Below are 13,050 nucleotides of genomic sequence, written 5' to 3' on the forward strand. Positions count from 1 at the left end.
TCTGTTCAATGTGCAGTGGGAATCTAAAAACTAAACAGCTAACAGAATACTGAGAAATATAAGAAAAGGAAGAGATAATAAGTCAAAATACCTTTTCCCTCTTCATAGCCAGATATCTCACTTTATCCTCTTTAGCCCCACCTGTTCCTACACCAGCCAATTTGTCCCTCTAATCAGTGCCCTAAGAGTGATGTGGCCTCTCTCCCAAGTTTGAACCACCTGGTTTCATACTCAAGGTCTGTTTAAAGCTGCATGCTCTGACTATAGAGGCAATGCTTAAATGCAACAGAGTTTGAACTGCTTGCAGCTTTGCCTTTGGGGCAGGAAGGGTTGTTATAAAAAGAGAGAGGCGGGCGTTTAGAATAACAAAAGGCTGAGCATTCCAGTCATTAAAGGATTGTTAGATCATCATGAAAACATTACTGAGTACCCACTTAAAAATAGGGAGAACAAAAAGAGTAGGGACTAGTGATGTGCTACAGGGATTTGCATTTTGATCACTGTGTTAAACTCATAAATGTTCTTGAAAAAGGTGTGAATGGGGACTAATCCAAAGTTGACTGCAAAGAGATTTCACAAAACTGGATGACTGGGCAACTCAAAAGGCAGATGGAATTCAGGGTTGATAACTACAAAGTAACACACTTGGAAAAATAAAATCCTAACTATAGATACAAAATAGCTGTTACTACTCAAGAAAGGGATCTTGGAATAATTGTGGGTAGTTCCCTGAAAACATCTGTTCAATGTGCAGTGGGAATCTAAAAACTAAAAAGCTAACAGAATATTGGGAATCATTAGGAAAGGAAGAGATAATAAATCAAAATACCACATTGCCTCTAACACGAGGCCAGAAGGGGCTGAAGCAAAGACTTGCTATAATGTGGTCAAATATATACCACTCTAAGGGTACGTCTAGATTACATGCCTCTGACGAAAGAGGCATATAAAATAGGCTACCCGGCATAGTCAATGAAACAGGGATTTAAATATCCCCAGCTTCATTAAAATAAAAATGGCCGCCACACTGTGCCGGCTCAGCTGATGGTTGGCACAGTGCGCAAGTCAAGGCACGGATCGGTCAACAAAGGAAGCCTTTGCCGACCACTCCCTTATTCCTCGTGAAACAAGGTTTACAGGAGTGGTCGACAAAGGCTTCCCTTGGTGACCAATCCACGTCTTGACTCATGCGCTGTGCTGACGATCAGCTGAGCCAGCACAGCGTGGCAGCCATTTTTATTTTAATGAAGCCGGGGATATTTAAATCCCCGCTTCATTGACTATGCCAGGGAGCCTATTTACATGCCTCTGTCAGCAGAGGCATATAGTCTAGACGTACCCTAAGGGTGCATCTACACTGCAGAGCTTAACTCGAAATAAGCTTATTCCTCGTACAATGAGGGTTACAGGAGTCGGAGTAAGAAGTCCTTCAGCTTGACAATATTTTGACACTATTTCGAAATAACTGCCTGCTGTGTAGATGTGGACTAAGTTATTTTGTAATAGTGCTAGTTATTTTGAAATAGTGTTGCAGTGTATATGTACGCTAAGGGCTAATGTATCGAAAGACTAATGTGTCAAAAGAGGATATGCCTATTCTATGGGAATTTGCACATCTTCTTCCGATCTCAAAGTGAAAGTAGTTTGGATGAAGCTTTTTTTTTTTTTTTTTTTTTTTTTAGGAGGAGGAGCAGCTTTTCTAAAAAAAAGGGGGGTGGATGTTCACTGAAAAAGCCTTGTCCAAACTACTTTCACTTTCGAAAGCTCTGCTTTCGAAAGTGAGATTGGAAGAAGATATGCTAATTCCCTTGGAATTTGCATATCCTCTTTCGACACTTTAGTGTAGTCTAGATGAGCGCTAAGTGGGCTAGAACCATGTTGTTCAACAACTGACAATAGGAATTTGTTAATGTTTTCTCCTCCGTTGCAATATTTTGCTCTGTTTCATCACTGGGGTGCCCTCAGCATGACGTGGCCCTTGACTGACAGGTTTTTAATTATCCTTGGTATTATGTCAGGAGGAATATAAATGTCTGTTGGTGGGTACTGTACAGGCAGATTTCTTGCACTATGTGCTGAAGATCTTTCACCAAACACTGCTTCTTACAGATCATCCTCCATGTCCCCGATGGCATCAGCTTGCTCTGCGTCTGGGAGCAGCTGGGATCTTCATCCTGGTGGGAGCTGTGATAGTGACGGGTGTTTGGGGTATGCACCTCCAAATTAATTTGTGCAAAATGCTACTCCCTGAAATTTCTCCATCTCCCACATTTCTAATTCCAACACTCTCATGAATAAAATCCTAAGGTATGTCTACACTGCTGGCTAAAGCGAGGTAAGATATGCAACTTCAGCTATGTTAATTGCATAGCTGAAGTGGAAGTAGCTTCACTTAAGTTTTGTCGCTGTCTACACAGCAGGAAGTGGAAGGAAGAATACTCTTCCTTTGTCTTCCTTTACTTCTTATGAAATGAGGGTTACCCAGAGTCAGAATAAGAAGTCCTCCAGCTCAACATTATTTCAAAATAAACTGCTGTTTAATGAGCGAGTTGCTCTCTGCAGGCTGGATCCAGTGGATTGCCAGGCTGGATCTGGCTCACATAACAGCCTCTCGCTCACCCTGCTGCACACTGTGTAATAACTGCAATAGTCTCTAGTATTCTCTGTCATGTTCTATCTCCCGGGCCCAGTTCTGAATGTGAAAGCTGCAGTATGTGATGTGCGGCTGATCCCTGAGCAGTAGCTGCCATTCATGCTCATGCTGTTCTGAAGTTTTTCAGCCCAGACGGTGTCTGAATTGCCTGGAGAACAACAGTACCGGGGAGAGATTCATCCCTCAATGCAACGGCAGCTCTGCCCTGACAGATTTCCAGTCCCACCTGAAACAATTTGTGTGTGAATCATCTCCCAGCAACTCAGCAGGTACCTCACCTCCGCCTCTCAGCTGCGCCTTGCACTGCAGCACCACCTACTGGTCACACAGGGAAATGACACAAACTACTTCAATACCTGCAATTGTAACATGGGTAGAAGAGATTGATGGGTGGGATTGAACCTGGGAAGTCTGAAGCTAAATGCACAAGATTCTGCCACATGAGTTAAAAGCCACAAGGGCTTAGCGAAGGCTCAAGAGCAGACTCGTTAATCTCTATGTGGTCTCAGTGCCACTACATGGGATACTACACACAGAAGGAGTGTGGGTTACACAACAAATATCCTATTGCTACAAAATACTTAAGGCAGCTGGCAGCAACTCCTGTTTTTAGTTTTCCTAATTCTTCCATTGTAAATGAGTCTTGTGGCATCTTTGAGAAGCTTTCACACTTCCATTATTAGAAGCAGGCCTTGGAAATACGGGGTAGGGGAGCCCTGAGGCTGGAGAACTAGGTTTGCTTGGGCCCAGGAAATTTAAAGCAGGATTTACTGAGATGTGGACTCTGGAAGAGTCGCCATTTCCCCTCTGGCTTCTGATGCTCAGGAAGACTCTGCAGCAGGACACCGATAACAGCATGAACAGTCAGAAACGCTGGGCTCACCCTGGTGTGGCAGTGCACCCTGCACTGGGAGCTATCCATAGAGATGGGGAAGAGGAGAGATCTGGGGCAGGTTCTCCCTCACTGAAAACATAGGGGCAGCAGGTTTGTAGAAATTTTGGTGGTGTCTATAATGCCTGCACCCCTGCCTCACTCATAGGGTTTTCCCCACATCTGCCTGAGGTTCTGGGAGGGACTTGGATGCTGGGTGCAGCTCTGGGCTGGGGCAAAGGAGTGGGGGAGGCAGGAGGGGTGAGGGTTGCAGGCTCTGTGAAGGGGTAGTGGGTATAGGATGGGGATGGGCTGCAGCGCATAGCTGGAGCACTGACCTCTGGCAGAAGCTACTATGCAGGGGGAGTTCAATGAAGTTCAGAACTTCCAGCTCCAAGATGCATTTCCATTTTCTCCTCCAGAGGGACCAGGGTGCAAGCTCTGCCCCCCAGACTGGCTATTGCACCGGGACAAGTGCTACTGGGTGTCTAAAAACAAAACTTCCTGGAACGAGAGCCGCAATGACTGTTCAGGGAGGGGCTCCCGACTGCTGGTGATCTGGAACCAGGATGAGATGGTAAATAAAACATGTCCTGGGGATACCTTGCTAGTAAGAATTGGCACAGAAAACCCTGGCTGTTCTATTCACACCCACACAAGCTAAAAAGCAAGGAAATGAAGGTGAAGGCTACCTCCCGTATAGAACTTGTGCTCTGTCACCTCACCTATTGCATGACCCCCGTACATCACAAACACAATGGGTAGGCCTTCATTCTAGTCCTACCAGGACTGAAAAAACTTGACTCATGGTCACAAAGGAAGTCAAGGGTAAAGGAGGCAACTGGGTGATTTCAAAGGACCTTGGTACACCTTACATGTATTGCTCATGTGCATGAAAAAAGCAAGAGGGAAAATGCTAGCAGTGCAGGTGAAGCAAATGTCAGACTTCAGAGGGTGCATGTGAGAATGTGCTCCCCTGTTTTAAGGAAATATTTATGAATATGAATGTGCAAAACTTGAAAATGCTTTATGCAAAACAGGGCAAGTGACCTACTGTTCAAGAGCATGCGATCCCCTGAATGTGTGTACTCTATTTGCGTGCATGTAGCATTTTTGTACGTGAAGTTAGAAAGATGAAATGCAAACCTGCTTATTAATGTAGGTCTTTTAGTGAGACCATTGGAGGTATTTAAGGAACTTAATGGCCCAGTGCTCAAGGCAATGGTCTAGGTGGTATTATTTTTTCTATAAGCCCAAACTGTGGTTGGTTCTATGAAGACTGGTGACATGCCAACTGCTGCTGTAATCCATCTTGAATTTGGTCCTTTTTAGGTGGAGAAGAGACTGGAACAAAGAGTTTCCACACTGGGAAAATTTTATTTTAGGGATGAGAAGCAATCAATAATGGTTGTCAGTTGGCTTTTGAAACTGCCTCCCCACTCTAAGAAGAAATACAAGAACACCTGGAAAAGAAAAAAAACTGTAACCAGTGGGGTGGAGGGTATTTCCAGACCTAGGTTAGAGAAAAAGTTCAGACCTGGCTTGTGAAGAATTGCATTTTAAATAAAACCAGGTTGAGAAACATGATTTGTAACAATTTCACTTAAGCCAAGTCTGCACTATGGTGGAAGGTCAAATTAAGATACGCAACTCCAGCTATTGTAATTACATAGCCAGAGGTGACATATATGAAATCAAATTTCAGTGCCATTCCCACAGTAGGAGGCCAATGGGAGCAAATACTCCTGTTGGTTTCCCTTAGTCCTCACAAAAGGAGGAGTATTGGACGCCAGCCTGAGCTGCCCTCAGCATTTGATTTACAGGTTTATATTACACCCACTAAATCAAATGCCAGAAGATAAACCTCTGGAGCTTCCATCTTCCACATAGTATAGCCGTGGCCCCAGTGTATTAAGCTTCGTTGGCTTGTTTTGTTTTATATTTGCTTAGTAATGTACTTTGATCTGTCTGTTTTCACTTGCAACCAATTAAGAAATTGTTACCTGAGGGGTGGGGGGGACAACAACATCTCTCTCTTTCATTGATAGAGAGAGAAAGCATATGAGCTTTCTCTCTGTAAAGCTTTTATACTGTGTAAGATTAATTTATTTGTGGGGTTGGTTCTATTTGGGGTTGTGCTCCTGGATGCTGAAAAGTCCCTGTAGCTGAGCTCTCCCAGAGTTGAGCAGTTCTCAGTCTGTTAGGGTACGTCTACACAGCAACATGATTTCAAAATAACTTAGTCCACATCTACACAGCAGGCAGCTATTTCATAATAATGTGGAAATACTGTCAAGCTGGAGGACCTCTTACTCTGCCTCCTGCAACCCTCATAGAATGACGAGTAAGGGAAGTCAGAGGAAGAGTGCTCTATTTCGAAATAAATGCTGTGTAGATAGCTTTTTTTGAGTTATGCCCTGCTGTGTAGATGCACCCTTACTGTACCGGGGGCTGTTACTCCAATTCTGTGCCTTGGCTAGGGTACATCAGGGTTTTTAGCCCAGAAGGACAGTGAAGCAGGGCATTCTAGTGGGCAGGTAGGAAGGCTCAGTGGTATGATCAGCCCATTGGGTGACAATTTCAAAGGGACCACTGTGATCCATCCCTTCCCAGGACCCACCTTGTATAGTAGTACCTGGGTCCCAGAATTGCTGTCAGTAGACCTAGCGGAGGAGTGGGGAACTGAACCCAACTCCCATAGTCTCTGCCTAGCACCTTAACCATTAGATCCGCCTTCCCGCTTCAGTTAATTCTTCCCTGTCATTCACAGACCTTCATTCAAACGAATTCCAAAGACGGGGTCTGGCTTGGACTCACCAGTACATCCCCCACAAGGAACTGGACTTGGGTGGATCGCTCCCTGTTAAATACAACACTGTGAGAGGTTTTATACTCTGGGCAATGTAAGATGTGCAGCAGAGGGTGCAGGGTTGTTGCTTTTCAGCAATGATGAGAGCAGAGGCTACGTACAGGCAGGAGGGATGTCAACAGTTAGGCACAGAGAGATCCGTCCTGAGCCTCATTTCATGGCTTCCATCAGCAGTCGGGCTAATCCTGCAGGCTGCGTTTAGTAATATGGACCCATGTTTTCCAGAAATAGACCCAGGCCAAACTGCTGCTACTACAGGGTCATGGGCTAGGATGAGTTTCTATGAACCAAGGTTCTGTAAGGAACAATTCAGCAGTTAGGAAGAAATATGAGACAGGTGTCAGAGTGAGGAAAAGCTGCTGGAAAAGCAACTTGTTTATGTTGTTTCCTAGGTTCAAGGCAGTACATCTCCCTGCAGGGAACAACAACTGTGGAGTGATAAAAGCATATGAGATTCATTGTGAAAGCTGCAGTGCTACATCTGAATGGATTTGTGAAAAAGGTGCTTTCCTGGTATAGAGAGACATCAGTGAGCTGTGCTTTCTAGGTGCAAACAAAAATCTTCTTTGGTTTCTGTCTGTCACATGAATGATGAATACTGAAGAATGTGAAGCTTCAAAGAGAAAAAAATGGGCTTGCCCTCCCTTTTATAAGGTGGCTAAAGAGAGCTGAAAAAAACCTTTTCTTGCATTTGGAATTCAGGTCCTATCTAGGCTGGAAGATTAAGGTGAAGGGAGAACCCGTGAAGTGACATCACAATAGAGGTGTGTGTGTGTATGGGGGGGGGGGGGTATTTCTCCCAAAAATGCAGTTTCGGATCAAACAAGACTATTCCCACATTGGAGTTGAATTCACTGAATAGTTTCAGCCCAAGTGAAATAATAATAATAATAATAATAATAATAATAAATCAGGTAAAGTTTCCAAGAGTACTGGAACAGGAGATAACAGCTAACCCCATCCAATAGCCAAGTGGGTAGTGAACCAGGTTTGAATCCCCGCTCTAGAACAATGCTAATGGCATAACCATGTATGCCAAGACACAGCTGAGCTATTTTAAAGACAGTTTTCTGTCAGCAACTGGCTCCAATCTCAGGAAAGAGTTCAAGATATCCAGTAACAGAGAGGAGTAAGACAACATATTGCAGTGCAAGGTTCCACATCGCAGACACCTGCAAAAATCAAAAATGCTTCTGAGAAGGCATCTAACTGAAACTGGAAATAACTTGGTAAGAAATTAGCAGACCGCACATAATTTGCATTGCAGTTTCTAATAAAAGAATTGTAAGAAAATAAATACTTTAAGATCCTTAAAAATACAAATCTACCCCCGGAGTGCAGCCTGCAGATGTGAAAATCAACAGTCCGTAAACATGGGCAGCATAATTTTGGCAGAGGGGAAAGAGGAGCTTTCTGAAAAAGGAAACAAAGGGTGTGTTTGTCAAGCTATCCCCCCAGGGCAAATTTTCACAGGGGCGTTCCCAGGTCAGAGGCTGGGTTAGCAAGAGGAGCCCCAACACTCTGCGTCTCACAGGGCAGCCCCGCTGCATTGCTGCCTGTCGATAGCAGAGCAGGACAGAGGGACTGCAGGGATGGAAGTCTGCAGAAAGGAATGTGTCAGATATAAGGGTGCCATTTACGAGATAGGGGGACAGTAGACACCCCTTTAAGGTTTGAACACCCTGGATTTCATACTTCAGGTCAGTTTACAGCTGTATGCCCTGACTCCAAGGACAGTTTTAAAATGCAACAGAGTTTGAGCAGCTTGCAGCTTTGCCTTTGGGAAAAGAAGTTTGTTATAAAAAGAGGGAGGGGCAGGATGATTGAGAAGAACAAAGAGCCAGGCATTCCTGTCTTTGAAGGATCATTAGATTATCATGAAAACATTGCTGAGTACTTCACCTGAAAGACGAGGGGAGGAAGAATAGGAATGAGTATTGTGCTGCTGGGATCTACATTTGGATTACTGTTGAAACTATTATTCTTCTTGAAAAAAGGATGAACGGGGACTAATCCAAAGTTGACTGCAAAGAGCTACAAATGGATTTCACAAAACTGGGTGACTGGGCAACACAAAGGTGGATGGAATTCAGTTCTCAGAAGTACAAAGTAATACACGTGGAAAAATAAAATCCTAACTATAGATACAAAATAGCTGTTACCACACAAAAAAGATCTTGGAATCATTGTGAATAATTCCCTTAAAATGTCTGTTCGACGTGCAGCAGCAGTCTAAAAACTAAAAAGCTAACAGAATATTGGGAATCTTTAGGAAAGGAATAGATACAGGCAGTCCCCGGGTTACATGGATCCGACTTACATCGGATCCCTACTTACAAACGGGGTGAGGTAACCCCGCACTAGCTGCTTCCCCCCAGCAGACCAGGGAGACGCGAAGCTAGTGCCCCTCTCTCCTAGCAGACCAGGGAGATGCGGAGTGGCTTTTCTCAGCAGACACCTCAGCTTGAGAATAAAGGACTGAGGGAAGTGAGGTGTGGGAGAATAAAACTGAGCTCTGGAGAAATGTTTGGCTAGAGTTTCCCCTACAATATGTACCAGTTCCGACTTACATACAAATTCAACTTAAGAACAAACCTACAGTCCCTATCTTGTACGTAACCCGGGGACTGCCTGTAATAAGACAAAATACTGTGTTGCTTCTACATAAAATCAGTGTATGACCTCATCATGAGTACTGTGTGCAGATCTGGTCACTCCATGTAAAAATAGATCTATATTGGATTTGGGAAAGGTACAGAAAAGGCAACAGAAATTATTAGGGGTGAGGAACAGCTTCCATAGGAGGAGAGATTAACAGGACTCAGACTTTCAGCTTGGAAAAGCAATGATTAAAAGGGTGGGGGAATATGTTTGGGGGTTAGAAAATCATGAATGGTGTGGGGAAATAGAATAACAAAACGTAAGTCCTTCCTTCACCAACATAACACAAGAAGCTGACCTGGGGAGAGGGGAGGAACTGCAAGAGGCAGGAGATGGTGTAGCCAGACAGACTAACCCCATATCATCCATCTTATTTGCCTCTCTGAAGCACAGGGCAGAGAAGGAGCAATAATATCAGCATAGTCTATGCTGGCTCATCTGATCCTGAGGAGCTGAAAAAAACAGATATGTGGATAGAGAGCAGTTAAGTCAATAAGCTGGCCTTGAGGCTGCGGCTAGCACCTATGTTGATTCGAACACACACACAGTCCCTGGGAGAGGAATTTCCCACTGAGAAAAGAATCCCCAGTAATTCCAATTTAGTTATCTCTCTTACAAGTGTAAATTAAGCTCACAACTCCCTTGTAAGAACTGGTCTCACAGCAGACAGACCAGCCCCATTTGGCATGACAGACAAGAAAGAGAAATACGTGACCCCATGAGTATAAAAGATAGGTCCAGCACACACTCACTTTGAGTGTCATTCTACCCTCTACCTGCTGGTCGGGTTAGGTGTTTGACCTCCCGAGGTTCTATGGGGACCCCCACCTCGTATTTTCGTCTTTCCTAGGAATTGAGGGACCGGCCCTGGCCTGACATGCTGGAGTCGAGAGGCACAGAAGGGGGTAAAAATTGTACCTGGATGTGGTCCTCTGTCTTAAGTGTACACATAGAAAGAGTAAGCTGTTACTTGGTACCATTATTTCTATTTTTCTATCTTTATCTTCTTTGTAACCATTTTTAAGATCTATATTTTGCTAGTAGTTAAGAAATAGAACAATAGCCATTGCAACCATATGATTTATAAGCTTCCTCAAATAAACCTGTAACTGTTTAAGTTTTAACCTGACTCCTTCAGTTGCTGTAATAGAACCAAGCACAATTTAAAAGAACTTCAGCCGGTCTTAAGGGACAGATATAGGGAGCCCTGACCATCGGCTGACAGATGGCATGGGAGGGGCAGACAGACCCCTGCCATCAGAGCAGGGCAGGGGGAACAGAACAGGCCTCACCTTCAGCTGAATCTCAGTGCCTCACCCATAGGGAACTCTGGGTCTGCGGCTTGGCTGGGGAGGCAGGTTCTTACTTTTGCAGGCCCCAGGCAGCTACTGGAGCTGACTGAGGGGGCCCAGCCCTGCTCAGGGGGAGTCTCTCACCAAGGCTCTGAGCAGGTGCCAAATTGGGGAGGCTGGAGCCCCAGGCTCTCCCCTACAGGAGCTGGTCCCAGCCTGACTCCAGCCCAGCCTGTGCTACCGGTGATCGCTGGGCTCCCAGGCACCCAGGGGCAGCAGTGCGGCAGGGAGGAGGCTGCTTAGATTTTTCCACTTAAAAAATAAAGAGAGAGACAATGAGAGAGACAGAGAGAAGATGGAGAAGGCAGAAAACACCCAGGTAGGAGATTGATGCTTCCCTCGTGTCTCCACGGGGAACGAGCAGGAACAGAAGCGCAGGAACGGCCAGATTGGAACAGACTGATGAGCTACACGGCTGCTCTCTGCGAGACGCCACCGCTAACACCAGGGGTTTCAGAAGGAGGCAAGACACCCCCTAGTGGGCAGTGGTGGCAAAACCTGCCCCAGGGAACATCCCCCCAAAGCGGGAAGTTTTCTATTCCTTCCAGTCATACCCTGATCCAGAGAGAGCGGCTTACCGGGAGGGTCAGGAGAGCACGGCTGATTCATCCCCCTTTATACAGGACACAGGGTCTCCTCTGGATGGTCTCATGATTCACATCAAGGTCCAGTCCTATTATGAATCCTGCTTAGCTCTAGGACTCAGGAACCTCCTGTGACAGGGAGTTCCCAAGGCTGCTACTGTTCAATGAAGCCATAATTCAGTCAATTCCACAAAATGGCCACTAGAGGGCATCAGACCCTAAAATTGGGGGCATGACCTCCTACACTTGCTGCTGCTGGTCTTGCTCCCAAAGACCATGTAAGTCTGAAATCTACTAGAATTCCTTTAAAGGGCCAACAAGCATGCGGGGAAGGAGGGTCCAGTGAATGCAGTGTGCTTACACTTCCAGAAAGTCTTTGACAAGATCCCTGTGGCTGGGTCTTCGTGGGGGTGGAGTGGCCTAGTGGATGGGTCTGTGGATTAGCCAGCAGAGAAAGGCTGCAGGACGTTGCTGCTGGTGCCCCAGTCCTAGGAACTCTGTGCATCCAGAAATATAATTTATGCTATCATGTGCCGAAAGTATCCATCTGCTATGTACATTGGGCAAATGTCTCAGACACTTCGCCAAAGGATCAATGCCCACAAAACAGATATTAGACAGGACCACAAAGAAAAAACAGTTTCTTGTCATTTCAACCAAAAAGGATATTGACTCAACGACTTAATTACCTGCATCCTGCTCCAAAAGCCTTTTAAAACTGCACTTGAAAGAGAATCCTCTGAACTGTTATTCATACTAAAATTCGACACTTTACGCCGGGGTCTTAACAAAGAATCTAGTTATTTTACCCATTACAAAAATAGCTTCCCCAATTATCACCTCTAATATCATTAGCTCAAAGACATTTATCTTCTGTTCTGAAACTTGATTTGTCCTTTTCATATGTGTTCATTTTTTTAAATTGTATCCTTTGGTATATATGGTTGTGACTATTTTCTTCCACTGTTTGATCTGAGGAAATGGGTCTGGCCCACGAAAGCTCATCATCTAATAAACCATCTTGTTAGTCTTTAAAGTGCTACATAGTCCTGTATTTTGTTTCAAGACTGGGATTCTTATCCTTCTGAGTGACTCACTTAACTTCAGCTGTAACAAGCTGCTTATAAACAGAATTCTTGCAAATTAGAAGCTTAAAAGCAACTTGATGCCTAATATGCATGTAAAGATCTTGGAGGAAAACAGCATTACAGTTCTCCTAAGCCCTGTTGAGCAATCCTAACGTAACAACATCTCAAGCAGTGGTGTTAATTGTTCACTCGCTGCTCTCCTCTAAGGCTAAGTCTACCCTAGAGACTTTTGTCAATACAGTAAAATGTCAGCAGTGAGACTTTTTGGTGATCTCTACATACTATACTGGTAAAAGCCAAGATATAGATGCAATTATACCAATACACGTACTTTTGAGGGTTTGGCATCTAATTGGTCTTGAATGAGGAAATTTGCTTGTCCAGAGGAAGTCCCTTACCGACTCCCACCTCACTGCCAGCTCCACTTCCAGCCTATGGTCTTTAGCTGGCAGTGTTCCTGGCCCTGTCTGGACTTCCTGGACACTGTCCCCACCTCAGCTGCAGGGCTTATGGCCATGCTGCCAGCCACCCACCACATGGCTTCTGGCTGTACTGTGGGCTCCCAGCCACACCACCAGCCCTTCTGCCTCTCAGCTCTCTGGTCCAGGAATCCATAGGGTCCATTTGCCTTTTGGGAGTACTGATGTCAGGGCCATCCCTAGGGATACCCTGGGACCCAGGGCACTCCCTGCCCCAGGGGCAGCTGGTCCAAGCCATACAGCTCTGACTGACATTACACTCCTATGATTCTGGTATAGCTCAAAGTGGTGTGGGGGGGAGAGGGGCAAGCCTGGTGGTCTAAGGCTGATCGAATTGTTTTGCTAACAGGCAACATTTTGGCAACAGTGAAACAATGGAGGTGTACACACTGCAAAACCACTTTCAGCCACAGAACTCCTCCGTTTAGCAACATTGTAAAACCACCTCCATTTGCATCAGAAAACTCTTAAAGCAGAAGTTTTTGCCTTTAAG

This window comes from Pelodiscus sinensis, chromosome 19 (genome assembly GCF_052426305.1).
Source record: "Pelodiscus sinensis isolate ZL-2025 chromosome 19, ASM5242630v1, whole genome shotgun sequence".
In the NCBI taxonomy this organism is placed as follows: domain Eukaryota; kingdom Metazoa; phylum Chordata; order Testudines; family Trionychidae; genus Pelodiscus; species Pelodiscus sinensis.